Source organism: Alexandromys fortis, unplaced genomic scaffold, assembly GCF_014885135.2.
Source record: "Alexandromys fortis isolate MF-2015 unplaced genomic scaffold, M_Fortis_MF-2015_v1.1 scaffold_619, whole genome shotgun sequence".
Classification (NCBI taxonomy): domain Eukaryota; kingdom Metazoa; phylum Chordata; class Mammalia; order Rodentia; family Cricetidae; genus Alexandromys; species Alexandromys fortis.
Window position 1 is genome coordinate 16,355 of NW_026068493.1, and position 14,449 is coordinate 30,803.

The 14,449-nt window shown below is 43.4% G+C and overlaps 2 long non-coding RNA genes across 5 annotated transcripts in view; one reads left to right on the plus strand and one right to left on the minus strand.

The window, feature by feature from the left end:
• The first annotated feature begins 289 nt into the window (after window positions 1–289).
• The window catches only part of LOC126495789 (uncharacterized), a 31,658-nt gene continuing 17,498 nt past the window's right edge, over window positions 290–14,449 (plus strand). The window contains exons 1-7 of one of the 4 annotated variants that reach the window (XR_007590227.1): window positions 303–1,902; window positions 2,153–2,385; window positions 2,947–3,342; window positions 4,392–4,601; window positions 5,188–5,270; window positions 5,533–5,652; window positions 8,135–8,765. This is a non-coding gene — a long non-coding RNA (uncharacterized lncRNA). Of the gene's footprint in view, window positions 1,903–2,152; window positions 3,343–4,391; window positions 4,602–5,187; window positions 5,271–5,532; window positions 5,653–8,134; window positions 8,766–14,449 lie in introns of those variants that run through there. The other 3 variants (XR_007590229.1, XR_007590228.1, XR_007590226.1) reach the window with 3 other exon arrangements.
• Window positions 12,265–14,449, minus strand: part of LOC126495788 (uncharacterized) — a 21,046-nt gene continuing 18,861 nt past the window's right edge. The window contains exon 4 of the long non-coding RNA XR_007590224.1: window positions 12,265–12,438. This is a non-coding gene — a long non-coding RNA (uncharacterized lncRNA). The remainder of the gene's footprint in view (window positions 12,439–14,449) is intronic.

Genomic DNA, 14,449 nt, shown 5'->3' on the forward strand with positions numbered 1-14,449 from the left:
CCCCCCCCCCTCTCCTCCCCCTCCCCCTCCAATCCAAAGAGCAGTCAGGGTTCCCTGCCCTGTGGAAAGTCCAAAGTCCTCCCCGCTCCATCCTGGTCTAGGAAGGTGAACATCCAAACTGGCTATGCTCCCACAAAGCCAGAACATGAAGTAGGATCAAAACCCAGTGCCATTGTCCTTGCCTTCTCAGCAGCCCTCATTGTCCGCCATATTCAGAGAGTCCGGTTTTATCCCATGCTTTTTCAGTCGCAGTCCAGCTGGCCTTGGTGAGCTCCCAATAGATCAGCCCCACTGTCTCAGTGGGTGGGTGCACCCCTCGTGGTCCTGACTTCTTTGCTCATATTCTCCCTCCTTCTGCTCCTCCTTGGGACATTGGGGTCCCAAGGAAAAATATCTCTTAATTGCATATTCTTTTAAGCACTTCTCAAATATCAGTATTTTTATCTCAGGTTACCTTTTATTTGTAATTCGCTACTATTTTTTGTTCATTTCTAAGTGTTCAGTGTAACATTTAAGGGGTATGTGCTTAAAAGTCAGTAGTTTAAGATTTTATCTTAACAGGCAACCTGAAGAGTATTTTTCTTTGCTTGATGAATTCATATACATTTATATTTATTATGAAATCAATACTCTTGGTCACTTAGAATCATCTCTATTCTATTACATGAAAACCCATAGGTAGCACTTACCTTAATGACATCTGTGAGATGTTCTGTATTCTAGATACAAGGAGTCCTTAATCTGGTGCATGGTTTTCAAACTTGTGTTTCCCCATCAGGGCATTGTCTTTATTTATCACCCATTACTTGGAAGAGCATACAGCTGACACTTGATGGACGTCCTAACAACAAGCTTCTCAACTTATGAAAAGAGGATTGTTATATCTAAGAAGTTTGGTTTTTATTGTTTTTAATGAGCTATATATTTAACTCCAATTCCCTACATTCCTACTGTCTCCCCTTCCTCCTCTCCTGTGACCCCCACACTCCCAGTTTTCTCAGGACTTCTTGTCTTTTTCTCCTTCCTATGTAGATCCAGAATGTCTCTCTTAGGATCCTCTTTCTTGTCTAGGTTGTCTGGGGTTGTGGAAAATAAGCTGGTTTTTCTTTGCTTTATGTCTAAAAGTCACTCATGAGAGAGTACATATTACATTTGTTTTTCTGGGTCTGGGTAAGAAATTTGTTTTGAATCCATGTTCCTGAGCTTGAAGGTATTTAGGTTGTTCCTCAGCCTGTTGCTCACCACCTTCACGTCTGACATTGCGCCTTTTATCATACCTAGTTCTGTTGCTCTTTCTCTCCCATTTCTCCACCACACATTTTGCTCACCATAATGGCTTCCTTGAAGTACCGGTTAGACCTGTGAATGTCTTCCCGCCAGCCCAGGCTTTGACAATGCAGGCTGGCCTGTGGGTGACTGGCACCTGCCTGAATAGAATTGTATCAGGCAGCCTGGGGATATCTTCCTTGCTCCCAATGACTTCAATGTTTTAAAAATTGTGTGTATATTGTAAGCATTGCTGCTCAGATGGAAAAGGATCATGGCAGTCAGGAGCCAAGGAATACCCCAAATTCACCTTAAACATAGGAGCTCACAGCCCTGCTTCAGGGAAAGTTTCCCCCAGATTAACAGCTCTGCTCTGGTAGGGGAGGGTTTTCCCAGCTAAGTTGTTAGAGCTCTGCTTAGATCCTCAGAAGAGTAACAAGTCTGCTCTGCTAGGAGAAGCTTTTCCAGTTCTGCTCCCCTCTCCTCTGCTCGTCTCCAGTTGAAGTCATTGCTTCTCTGTTCTTCTTAGACAAAGAAGGTCTCACCCAAGCCTCATTCAAGAGATTCACTGGGAGGAAAGAATCCAGGAGGTGGCTGCCCCTGCAAGAGTAGGAAAGGCAGCTCCCAACTGAAAAGGTACAGGTTGGTTTTGTGCTCAGTGGTCAGCTTGTTTTCCTGCTCAGGGATTGGTTGGTTTTATGCTGACAGAATGTTTAGTTTGTTTTGCCGTATTGGTAAGTGGAAGAGTGTGTTTCTGTGGCTTTGGTTTCAGGGGCAAAGTGTGTTTATTTCACTGGCCTTTTTTAAACGTTGGGCTCTGGTTCCAGGGTCAGTGAATTGATTCTAGTCTCAGAATCAGTGCATGTTTCTTTTGCTCTGGTTTCAGGATCAGGGTGTGCTGCTTTGGATAGAAACGGGTGTTGTTTCCCCTAGAAAGAGATATGCAGGCCATTGTGGGCCACCAAGTGAGTGCTGAGAACCCAGCCCAGGTCTTCTGTAAGAGCAACAAGTCCTCTTAACCATGGGGCCATCTCTGAAGTCCAAGTCATCAAATATTAAACGTAATTACTATTTTTCTACTTTGCCCCATAATGAAAATAGACATCTTCTTATACTCAGGTAGGTGCAAGTTTCATTATTATTGACCAATCCAGAAGGTTTCATTTCTATGTTAGTTAGGTTTTCAATCCTAACCACTGCCCTACCCTGTCTTCAGGAAAATACAACAATCTGCCATTATCAACCAATTTGTATATACTGGAATGTATTAGGATAGAATCAGAGTTTAGAAACATCTGGCGTTCACTCATCTTGCATATATGTTTAAATTTATCTATTTTGTTGCCCATGATAATTGTTCACTCTTAACATTAAATGGTGTAGCAATGTATAGCTACACTAAATATTTTAAAATTTCTTTTTATTTTATGTGTATATATGTTTGCCTACATATATGTATGAAGAGCACATTCATGCCTGGTGCCCTTGGAAGCCAAGAGAAAACTTCGGATCCCTTGGCACTGGAGTTACAGTTGGGAGTTGCCATGTCAGTTTTGGGAAATGAGTCTTTTAACTGTTGCCTGTTGTTTAGTTTGTTTTCAATTTCAATGTCTTGTATATAAAGCTGGTGTGAAATGAAATAAATAAGTCTTTAAAAGAAAATATGTCCTCTTTCTCCAGGTTATATGTTTGGGGTTGTGATGGTCAGATGACAATTAACATATGAAGAAACTGAGAAATACTTTTCCAAGTCTCTGTCCCGTTTTCCATGGCCACCAAAAGTTGGTATGAGACTTTCATTCTCCACAACCTGCCAGGTCTTTGTATGACAAGTCTTTATTTCTGAGTATTTTATAGGGGTGTCGAGAGTCCCCTCAGAGTCACCTGTCTCTCTTCCCTAAGTGTTAAGGATGTTGATGCTTTATGTTTCTCTTAGTGGAGCATCTACTCACCCTTCTGGCCAAGTTTGATTTCGTGAATTGTCTAATTTCTTAGTGGCTATTTTTGGAGCTTTCTGTATTCTGGAAACAAGAAGACTGTCATCTGATACACAATTTCCAACATTCATTTTCCCAGGTAAGGAAAATATGTTTCTAACATATATTTGGAAGAGTGGACATTCTCTCACTTTATTGTCATAACCAATGAGGCAGGCTGTCTTCATTTCTCTAGGTTTATAAGGAGTTTGAAGTCATGTGTTCATCCTCCAAGTTTGTTCCTTTTGAAGGTGTTTTTAAGCTGGGCTTCTTCATATTCACTGTGAGTTTCAGGATAAGCCCATTAGTTTATGAAAAGTCTGTTAGAGTTCTGTTAGTATTGCACTGGAACTGTAGGTCTGTATGAGGAGAACAGACACCTGTATCTTCCATTGCATGAAGGTGATTGCAGAGTGAATTCTGAATTCTAATTGGTCTTAATAATAAAATCTGGAGTCAGATATTAGGAGGTTGAATCTATAAGATCAGAACAGCAAAGCAGCCAGCTTCCAGTTCTTTCCCCTATGAAATTCTCAGACCGAATGGAGCGTCCTGCCTCTAAAAGACCTCAGACTGAATGCCTGGAGCTCCTGCATCGCCCCCCCCCTTATATTCCTCTCTTCAACAAACCCTGGGACGAAAAGTGTGAGTCACCACTGCCTGACTCTCTTTCTGTTGTAGACTGGATCAATCTAGAGTAACCCAGGGTGGCCTTGAACTCCCAGAGATCCATTTGCCTGTACCTCCTGAGTGTTGGGAAAGGTGAGTGCCACCACTGCCTGGCCTCTATGGCTAACTAGTGGCTATCAGCACACACTGATCCTCAGGCAAGCTTTATTGTCATGGAAGAAACAAAATATCACCACAGTGGACGAATCTATACATCTTTACTCTCTCTCAGCCATGATTTGTCCCATTCAGTGTCTAGGCACTACAGAGAAGCGGGCAGAGTTTTCCTAATTATTTTATATTTCCTGAAGCTATCTCCAGTGATAGGGATTTTATATTACAGCTTCCACACATTTCACTGTGGTCAACTGTCTGTGGTAGATTTTAACAGAAGCTCTCTTTTAGGTTGAAATGTTAGGTTTCTTTCTCTATGATGAAAATGTCTTTGATAAAATATATTTGCTTTTGTTTCAATTTCAGTATTTTGAAGTTGCAAGTGAATTATGAGAAAAGAAACAAATGTCCAACACCCAATTAGAGGGAAAATTTCTAAGGCAGCCCCAGGTCAAATGTTTGCCCAAATGGAATCTTTGGAATCATAGAGATAGTCCTTTACCTCCCAGCCAGCTCCATCAGGGAGGTGCTGAGATCACGGTGGAGAGAAAGAAGGGGATACATGTGAGGAGTTAGGTATGTATGTGTAACTCCAGAAAGGTTTGTACTATGTAGAATACTTAGGTAATTATTTTCAAAATATCTAATATTATTTTTCCCAACACAAAATGGTCAAGGTTATTACTCCTGTGTTTTCCCTCTTGTTTTCCCATCCAGTTACTCAGATTTTAGCAGTGTCTTCTGTGGACTGTACATACTGGGTGTTTTATGGATGGTTTTGCCATATTAATTATTACCATGACTCCTGCTAAGGGTTGCTCTGATACCTACTTCCCTGAGCAGTTACTAGTCTACAAGCATTGCTTGTCTTTGAGTAAAGTTTCCCTTTTTTTCTTTTGATTATTAATGGATTTACTCATGCATTTGTGTCTACTCAGAAACACCCATTTCTTAAAGGAGTCCTCTTTTGTGATCATTATATATTGTGATGCTTAAATTATCACATAACATGCCCGTGTGAGGACACACATTCAAGTGTATTTGCTCTTCACTTGTTATCTGCCTAGAATTCTGGATTATCGGACCACCCCTGTGAAGACAGTAATCACCAGCAAATGCTAGCTGTCAGTGACACTTTGTCTCCTCTGTCTGTCAATGTCAGGTCTCTTCTATGAGAAGAACAACAGGAAGGCAGAGAGAACACGCAGAAGGTTGACAAGAAGCTGACATGAGCCCTTGTGTTCAGTATGTGAGAGTCATCAGTGCCACCAGTGTGTGTGTGTGTATATGTGTGTGTGAGTGTGTGTATGTGTGTGTGTGTGTGTGTACAGGAAGGATCTGTGAGATGAACAAATAAGAGGAAAATGTCACTGCACATCTTTGACTTGACTGGATGCAGACAGACTACTCCATCCCTATGTTCAGTACAGTAGAGTGCATGAGCATTCTCATCTGCCTTCCTCCCCTCTCCATGAGCTTTCTCTCCCCTTTCTCTGCCTTCTAGTAGAACAGGGAGAAAACTGTGAACTCTCCATGCAGAACCAGCTCCTGGAGAAGAACCAAGTGTGGTGTGGTCTTGTCAGTCTGTTACCTAGCAAGAGTGACAAGATCATGTGGGACTCACCAGGTGAGTCATTTCCTTTTCTCTTCCCTTCCGTGTGACCAGCAGGGGATCTGTGATGTCTTGTAAGAACACATCCTGTTGAGTAGGTAGCAGCAATAGCAGCACACTGTGGAACAATGGTATTCATAGACTCCCCAGATGACTGAACCCTGTAGGGGTCCCTTTACATGACCAGGACTGAAATGGAAGCCATCCCTATCAGACCATTTCCCTGAATGGGCCATGCATTACTGCCTCACATTTGCAGGGAGTCCTTATTAAAATGGTAGATATCTGGGTCCACAACAGACACCGAATCATTCCCTGGGAAGTGGGGTGTGGCATAGCCACTTCTTTCTGATGGCTGTCCATGTTAAAAAGTATTGCTACTGTGTTTGATATTCTGTCCTCTAGGATATGGAGTCACAGACTGCTTAATTCCATACCATGTTCTCTTAAATACCAGTGTCTTACATGGCATATCAAATAGACAAATGAATTCGTTCATGTATGTTTATCCAGATAGTCACATACTGGCCTCTTTTGTGAGCTCCTTGTTCCTGCACTGAGAAGACTAGCAGGGGTCCTTGTATATTGTGTTAGATAGGTAAACTGTCAGGAAGCAGATGAAATCAGTAATCAGAGCAATTTCATGTATTATTTCTGTTTTAAATATCATAAAGAGGATAGGAAATAGTTGTGATTGGGATTGTTGTACGTGATGTTACCCCTCAAAGGTTTCAGAAGTTAGCATGTGATCTGAGTCCTGAATGACAAAAAGAAGCAAGGCTGTGCACAAACCATGTTGTGGGCGTGCTTGCCCCCATGGAGAACAGTGGATCTAAGAGGAGAGGACAAGGCCAGTGGCCAGAACCTTGAAGACAATGTGGACACTGCTTGGGGATAGGATAGAAAGGAAGATGTGTGTCGTTTTCAGCGGTGTATGACATTTGGATTATATGATCAGTGTGGAACGTAAGTTATGGAATTGACATGATTTGATTCCTTTTGGTGGAAGGTGACTTGGCACTGCATAGAGAAAGGCCTGAGGAGGGCGAGATGAGGGAGTGTGTGGAGACAGTGCAGATGTTTCAGAAGACAGGGGAGGGATGGAAGTGGATTGAAGGAGGGATGAAGCCATGCTGCAGTGATCAGCTGGAGAGCCGCCCTGAGCAGCCTTGTCTGGGAGAGGGCAGATAGCACATGTATGCGCTGTGCATTTTCCTTGTGGAGACATTGCTCTAACATCTCTGGATTTTTCTGACCGCATGGAGACACAGTGCTTCCGTTTACTGACATCAGTTGTTCCGCGTGTATTTGACACAGAATAGTTTGAATACCCAAACTAGTTATTGTAAAACTCAGTAATTTAACAACGTGTCAGCTGATGAATAACTTCCAGATGTAAACTTTTCTAAGTACAACTAACTGTAGCAGAATTTCCAAAAGAATAAGAATCTAACATTTGTCTAATGAAAAGCGAATATAACATTTAATGTATTTTTGAAAATGGCTGTTCTACAGCATGCACTGCTCTTGGCAGTTTGACAGATGAAGCAAGTGAGTAGGCTTTAGGCAGAGTCAAGGTGAAATCAGTCTCTAGGTGCTGCAGCTACTGCTTGTCCCTATTCTTTCTCCAGAAGAAGACTGCCTTTAGAAATGCATATTTTTGACAGGTGGGCGTGGCACACATATTTAATCCCAGGACTCACGAGACAGAGACACTATGATGTCTGAGTTCAAGGCCAGCCTGTAATTCCAATTGCATACATCAACATTAGTCTGCCAAATACGCAAAAACTTCTGACTGGTATTTAAAGCAGATATTATAACTAAAGGCCCCTAAAATCAGTAGGTGAGCATTCTAATGCTCACATTTACAGACTGGGGAGCAGGGCTCAGAGCACAGGGTCTCCTTCTGTTTTCTCCTCACAGTATGCCCAGCCTGTGTTTGGAAAATGGGTCCAGCACATCCAGGCTCAGGGAACCAAAGTTTCTGGGGCTAGGAAGGTTCCACATCTCTCTGATTCTAGAACAGTGGTTCTCAGCCTGTGACTTGTGACCTCTTCAGCAATCGTCTATCCCCAAAACTATTTTCATTGTGATTCTGGACTGTAACAACTTTACAGCGATGATGTAACAACAGAAATAATTTTCTGGTTGGGATCACCACACATGAGGGACTGTATTAAGAGTCACGTCACAGCATTAGGAACACTGAGAACCACTGCTGTACAGACATCTAAACACAGAATCCGACTCCTCAGATATGTCTGGGACCCCTTCATCATTGTCCCCATACTCCTATGGAGGCACAGCCCCACATCAGGACACCCACACTTACATCTCTGTGCAAGCGGAACCCTGTTCTTCTTTCTCCGTCATTTCTGTATTCACACAATATGCTATATTTCCAAATTGGTTTTTTTTATATCTTCATCACTCATCTTAAGGATGTGTCTGATCCTTTGACCAACCTTTTTCCTGTTTTGTGATTCTTCTGCAGGGTCTGGGTCATTGTTCTGTACACACAACCACAGACAGTACAACAGCAGCCTCCAGTCCCTTGTTGCTTACCTTTGAGGAAGCTGGGCATCTAAGGTAGGTTTGCTGGCAGGAGACTTGCTTTCAAGATCATGATGTCCTTGCCAGAGTCTGGACTCGAGCATGCTGTAGCACTTAGATCTGCCCAGCATCTGTGGCCCTGTCCCCAGCTCTTCACAAATGTGGTGGGAGCACATTTGGGGATTTTTAAAAGTGTTCCCTAGACACTGCTATGGCTCACCTGGCTGTGCCCACATTCCTAGCTATATTCTTGATTTCTCTGGTAGCTGAAAAATAAGAATGCTATACCATGAAAAGAAGTCATTGGTGAATTTAAAAAGCCACAGTATGGGGACAGGCGACATAGCACATGTGGTAGAATGATTGCCTAGAATGGAAAATGCTCTGTGTTCTTTGACCCTCTGGGCATGTTCACCCTCACCTGTAATACCAGCACTCAAGGCATAGAGGGAGGAGGAAAGAGACATGAGAGTCAATACTGTTCATGAGAGTATGGCTCCCAGCACCCATGGCAGATAGCTCACAACTGCCTTTAACTCCAGCTCCATCAGGAGTCAATGCCTCTGCCAATCATGTGCATACCACAGAAAGACAGACAGACAGACAAGCATACATAATAAAAAGTAAAACTAAAGTCTAACCAAAAAGAAGAAGAAGAATCAGCTTTAGGTTATTGAGCCAAGAGGAAAACACAGTGGAATTTAAAATATATGCACAGTAAAATGGCTAACAGACTTTAACAGTCTACAGTCTTGCAGGAGAGATGTTCAGTGGTTAAGAGTGCATTCTATTATTGCTGAAGATGCAAGGTCTGTATCTAGCATCCATTTCCAACATCTGTGATGGACCATACCTCAGCTCCAGGAAGATGTGACCTCTCCTGACCTTTGTACGAACCTGCATTCATGTGTACATACACACAGAAATATACACAACATAACTATTATTAAGTTATGTACATTTTTAAATAATATACAACATAAAACAATAGTGAAATGTTAAAGAAAAATGCTCAAATGTCAGACAGTAATGAGAACAGTTGTCATCAGCATTATGTGGTAAATGCGTGCACTTCCAGCTATTTGAACACTAGGGTTACAGGATCATTAGTGCTAAGAAGTTTCAAAACAGCCTGAATAGGATAGAGAGGCCCTTCCTCAAAATGAAAACCAAACATAAACCAGAAATATCTCACAAAATGCTAAATTTCTGAGAATAGCAATCTTAGAAAACATGGTTTTTCAAGACATGTGGATCATTATAAAATAAATTTTTGCAAGGAATTCGATGATAAAATTACTTATTTCTTGGGAATTCAACAATACACATGTAGAAAATGGAATGAAAATGTTACTGGGCCGAGAAGAAAACAGTAGCATTAAGAATGTGTTTACATTAAAATGAATACTTGAGCTGGGGCAGTGTGCTAAGCTGGGAAGACCAGCAGCACTCTGAAGGCTGGGGGAGGAAGGGGAAGAGTCCCAGGCTGGGCTGGGCTGCTCCGTGAGACTCTGCACTAAAGACACAAGGTAGATATCAGGACTATTATCATTCCATTCACTGTGGGAAAGTTTCAGCTTAGTTCTGTCATGGGAAACCATCCTCTTTCCATCAAATGAGAGGCACAGCCCTGTGCGCCCCTGGCAGACACATTAAAGATTACCATCCCCTAAATGGGGAAGTGACTTCTTCACCACCACATACAGCAAGGCGCGCAGAAAATGGCAGCTGGGACTGTACTCACATAGCTCATTCTCCAGAGACTTCCCTGCAGACAGTCCTGTGCCTTAGGGGTAGGAATCAGCCCAGCAACAGGCACAGATTTACTTATGGCACTATAAGTGCTTTCCTGTGGTGTTTGAAATTTCGTATCCAGGAAGGAAAGTACTTTAAAGTGTAAACTGAGAAAATACTTGTGCTCGGGTGGTAAAAGCGGGGCTGGGGAGACAGCTAAATCAGTAAAGGGCTGGCCTTGTGGGCATGAGGCCCTGAGTTCCATCCCTAGAGAGCATCATCAAGAAAATGAAGTTAAACTACAGCAGAAAAAGTAGCAATTGTGGTGGGAGATGCTTGTGTGTGAAAGTGGAGGCGAGCCCATCCCTGGAGTGTGCTGACCAGCCAACCCAGCCTGCCTTGCATGTTCCAGGCCAGTGAGAAACCTTGTCTAAGTAAACTTCAGGGGGATGGCGCCTGAAGTACAACACCAGAGGCTGTCTTCTGTCCCCTGACCACATGCATGTATGCACGCACACACACACACACATATGCACACATGCACACAATTGCACACGCACTCACAGGCATGCACGAACCCACAATCACACATTGGATAAAGTATTATACACCTTCCATACTTCAGAAGAAGTCATTTTGTTCAGTTTCTGGAGCAGTAAAGACTAATGGAATCTATTCTGATACTGTGTGCATGCGTGTGTGGTGTGTGTGTGTGTGTGTGTGTGTGTGTGTGTGTGTGTGTGTTCGTGTTTACACACAGAGCTCCACCATCTCTATCTAATGAGGCTGCATTATGTTAGCCTTAGACTGGGATTGGTCTCCAATTTGATATACCTAAGATGTTAAGGTTTATGTGCCAGGAAAATATAATGAGGTGAAAAACACTGCCTTATCTCCAGAGGTAAAGTCCCTTCAAGTCCAGGTCACAGCCAATGTTCCCTCCCTCCCAACCACAGAATCTACTGGGCCCAGGATTTTCACTGATGTAGTTCCCACTATGGCCAGGAGGTGGCAATCAAACTACATGCCTACATTTATTTTCTTTAAAAGGGCTGATATTTTATGGAATAGCAATGCGTTTTTAGTGTGTTTGGAAAGCTGGCACACATATAGAGCAGTTCCATTTATGGACTGCAGCAACTGTAGTGCTCCACAACTCACTTCATCCTCCCTGAGTGAAAAGTGGGCAGTGCACACGGGATACAGAGTGGTTGGTGCTCTGTAGAGAATATGAATGTGGTGGTCACATTGAATTCCCTGACACTGGGATGGATGAATTTCCTAGACTTTCCATCCCCTCTCCAGGAGGCTGTGGTACAGCCCCCAGATGGCTCCCTGCCAGACAAGTTGTATCCTGGTCAGTCACTGCCATTGTGTTGCACCATGCCTGCTGGGGACTTCCAAGAGCAACCTGGTGTTTGTGGTGTGATTACCATGTATGCTTCCATGGTGTTTGTGGTGTGTTTGCCAGGTACTTTTCCATGAATATGGTCTGCATATTGTTCAGATGTAATATGTATTCACCCTTACGATGTGGACCTAGCTTGGGGGCCCTTCTCTGTTCCAGGAAGATCTCCAAAGTATTTCTTTTACCTCCCCATCATTTTAGAGCCACTAACTAGAAAAAGAAATTATCCCCTGAGTCCTACAAGAAGAGATAACACAGAAGAAAAGAGGCAGGAACCCCAAGTCCCTTGACCGCCACAGGCCATTGTCTGAGCTACTGTTCTATTGCTGGGAAGAGGCGCTGTGTTGAAGGGAGTTTACAGAACACAGCATTAAATTGGGAGCTTGCTGTCAGTGTCAGAGGGTTAGTCCAGTACCATCACTGTGGGCAGCATGGCAGCAGGCAGCCTGGCAGGGCACTGAAGCAGTAACTGATAGTTTACATCCTGATCACAGGAAGGGGCAGAGGGCTTTGAGACATCAGAACTCACACCCCCAGTGACAAACCTCGTCCAATAGGGCCACACATCCTAATCTGTCTTAAACCATCCACCATTGAAACATTAACCATAGGAGCTTATGGGGACCGACCTCATTCAAACTACCACCGTCCTGTAAGGGATTTCCTCTGCCCCATCAGCAGCTGCAGAGGGAGAATTGGGGCTGGTTGAATACCCATAATGCATTGACTAGAATCTGTTCCAAGTCATTAATACAAGAGACTACTGTGTGACATTTGGGGCGAGCAGGAGGCCATTCAAGTTACTTGTCTAAAATAATGTGCTCTTCAGAAGACAGTAGTCTCCTTTTGACCCTCTTCATGGATACACCTGGTAAACTGAAACTGTAAAGACCTTGAGTACACAGGAATTTACGAAATGCCATCTGTCGTGGTCAGTGTTCTATCGCTTTGAAGAGACACCATGAGCAAGGCCACTCTTATCAAAGAAAGCATTCACGTGCCTTGCTTATACATTCTGAGGTTGGTCTGTTACCATCACGGCAGGGAGCATGGTGGCATGCAGGCAGACATGGTGTTGGAGAAGTAGCTGAGAGTTCTATTACCTGATCCACAGGGAGAGAGAGGTTGACACTGGGCTGGCATGGGATTTTGAAATTCAAAGCCCACCCCCAGTGCCCTTCTTGCTCCAATGATGCCACATCTACTCCAACAAGGAACCACACCACCTAAGCCTTCTCAAAGAGTGCCCCTCCCTGGAGACTAAGCATTCAAATATGTGAGCCTATGGGGGTCATTCTTATTCAAACCTCCACACCACCTCCAGACTCCAAGAGATTTGAGATCTGTTTTTGCCAGGAGCATATTCCTGGGATGGTGTACGCTGTAACTAAGAGAACATTAGGAGACAAAAGCTTCCCTTTTATCCCACATTGATGCTCCCCCACTATTCTGCAAAGAAGATGTGTGAAATTTCTCTCTTTTTTAGCTTAATATGACCTTCTCCCCACTTTGTGCTCTTATATGAGTATCATAAACACAACTTGGTCAGTGATGTTTCCCTTCCAATTCTGCAGTTGCTTCTAGGCTACAGTCTGAGACATTATACCAGGATATCAGATGTGCACATGGCCAGAGTTTTGTGGAACTCATCAGTTTCTCAGACATGCACAGACAGGTGTTCTCTTCAGGTGCTTAGCTGACTTGGGGCAAATAAAAACATCGTGCAACTTACTAAAACGGGAAACTCAGAGATTTGAATTGTCTCGTTGCTTGAAGAAGCACACCCACTGGTGAAAGAAAGTGTCCTTGAGTCCTTCCTTGTGAGTGGGCAAAAAAAATATCCACAGGAGAATTTTCTCTTGTAAGAAGCAGTTATAGAATGAGATGGTGGAACATGCAGACAGGGTGGAATAAATTCCTAATGCAGTGAATAAGTTAACTATGTATGCCACCCTTGGGGAGCTGGAGAGATAGATGGTTCATGGTGAGAAAAATAATCTGTTATAATTGGAGGCAGGTGGCCGGGCGGTGGTGGCACACACCTTTAATCCCAACACTCGGGAGGTAGAGGCAGGTGGATTTCTGTGAGCTCAAGGACAGCCTGGTCTACAAGAGCTAGTTTCAGGACCGGCTCCAAAGGTACAGAGACACCCCGTCTCAACCCCACCCCCAGTAGAGGCAGGTAACATCTGATGATTCATGTCAGAATGGCAGGACCACAAGGCATCTAGCCAGTTGGTCTACAGGCATGAGAATTGGGCGGGAATTCAAGGATCCATGTATTCAGGGCAACAGAGAATTCATTACACTCTGGTTAGTGGCATCTTCTGGACATAATAGGAAAGCTTTTGAGAAATTACATTTCCAGTGATTATCTCTCAAATGAGCCGAGGGATTTTTACAGAATTGCAATCCTTCACGTACTATATGGTACATAGAAGGACCTAACCCTAACCCTAACCTTAACCCTAACCCTAACCCTTGGGGAGCTGAAGCGATAGATGGTTCATTGGTTAGGATTGATACTTGCTTCCCCAGAGGACCTGAGTTCAAATCCCAGCACCCATGACAGGAAGCTCACAACCATGTGCAACTCCAGCCTCCAGGATCCAACCCACTGGACGCTGACATTCACATACATAGCCCTCCTCCCCAGGGTTAAAGTAAATCTAAAGGCAAAGACAACCAATGAAAATTAGGAAAAGTTGTTCCCTGTCCTGTTATATTTTGAGGAAAATTTTTGGTTTTGTTCATTAACAAGAAAAAAAAAAGCCATTTAAAAAAATTTAAAAGATGCCATTTCATGATGAGAAAATAATCTGTTAAAAATGGAGTCAAGAGACATCTCATGATCCATGTGGGAACAGCAGGACTGTTTCCTATCACTCTCCCCAATCCAGAGCCCCTGCAAATTCAAACAGTGTCTCTATTACACTCCCACACTGCCTACAGGGATTTTCCACTGTAAACACAGTGAGGCCTGCACCCCATAGCTCAGGGAAGTCCATGAATTCCAGAGCTTTCTAACATTCTTCAGAGGGCTGGACTTCAAACCCGCCTGTCACCTGGTGTTGAAGGAATACTGAAGGCTCCTGTCACATTCCCCCCCCCCCC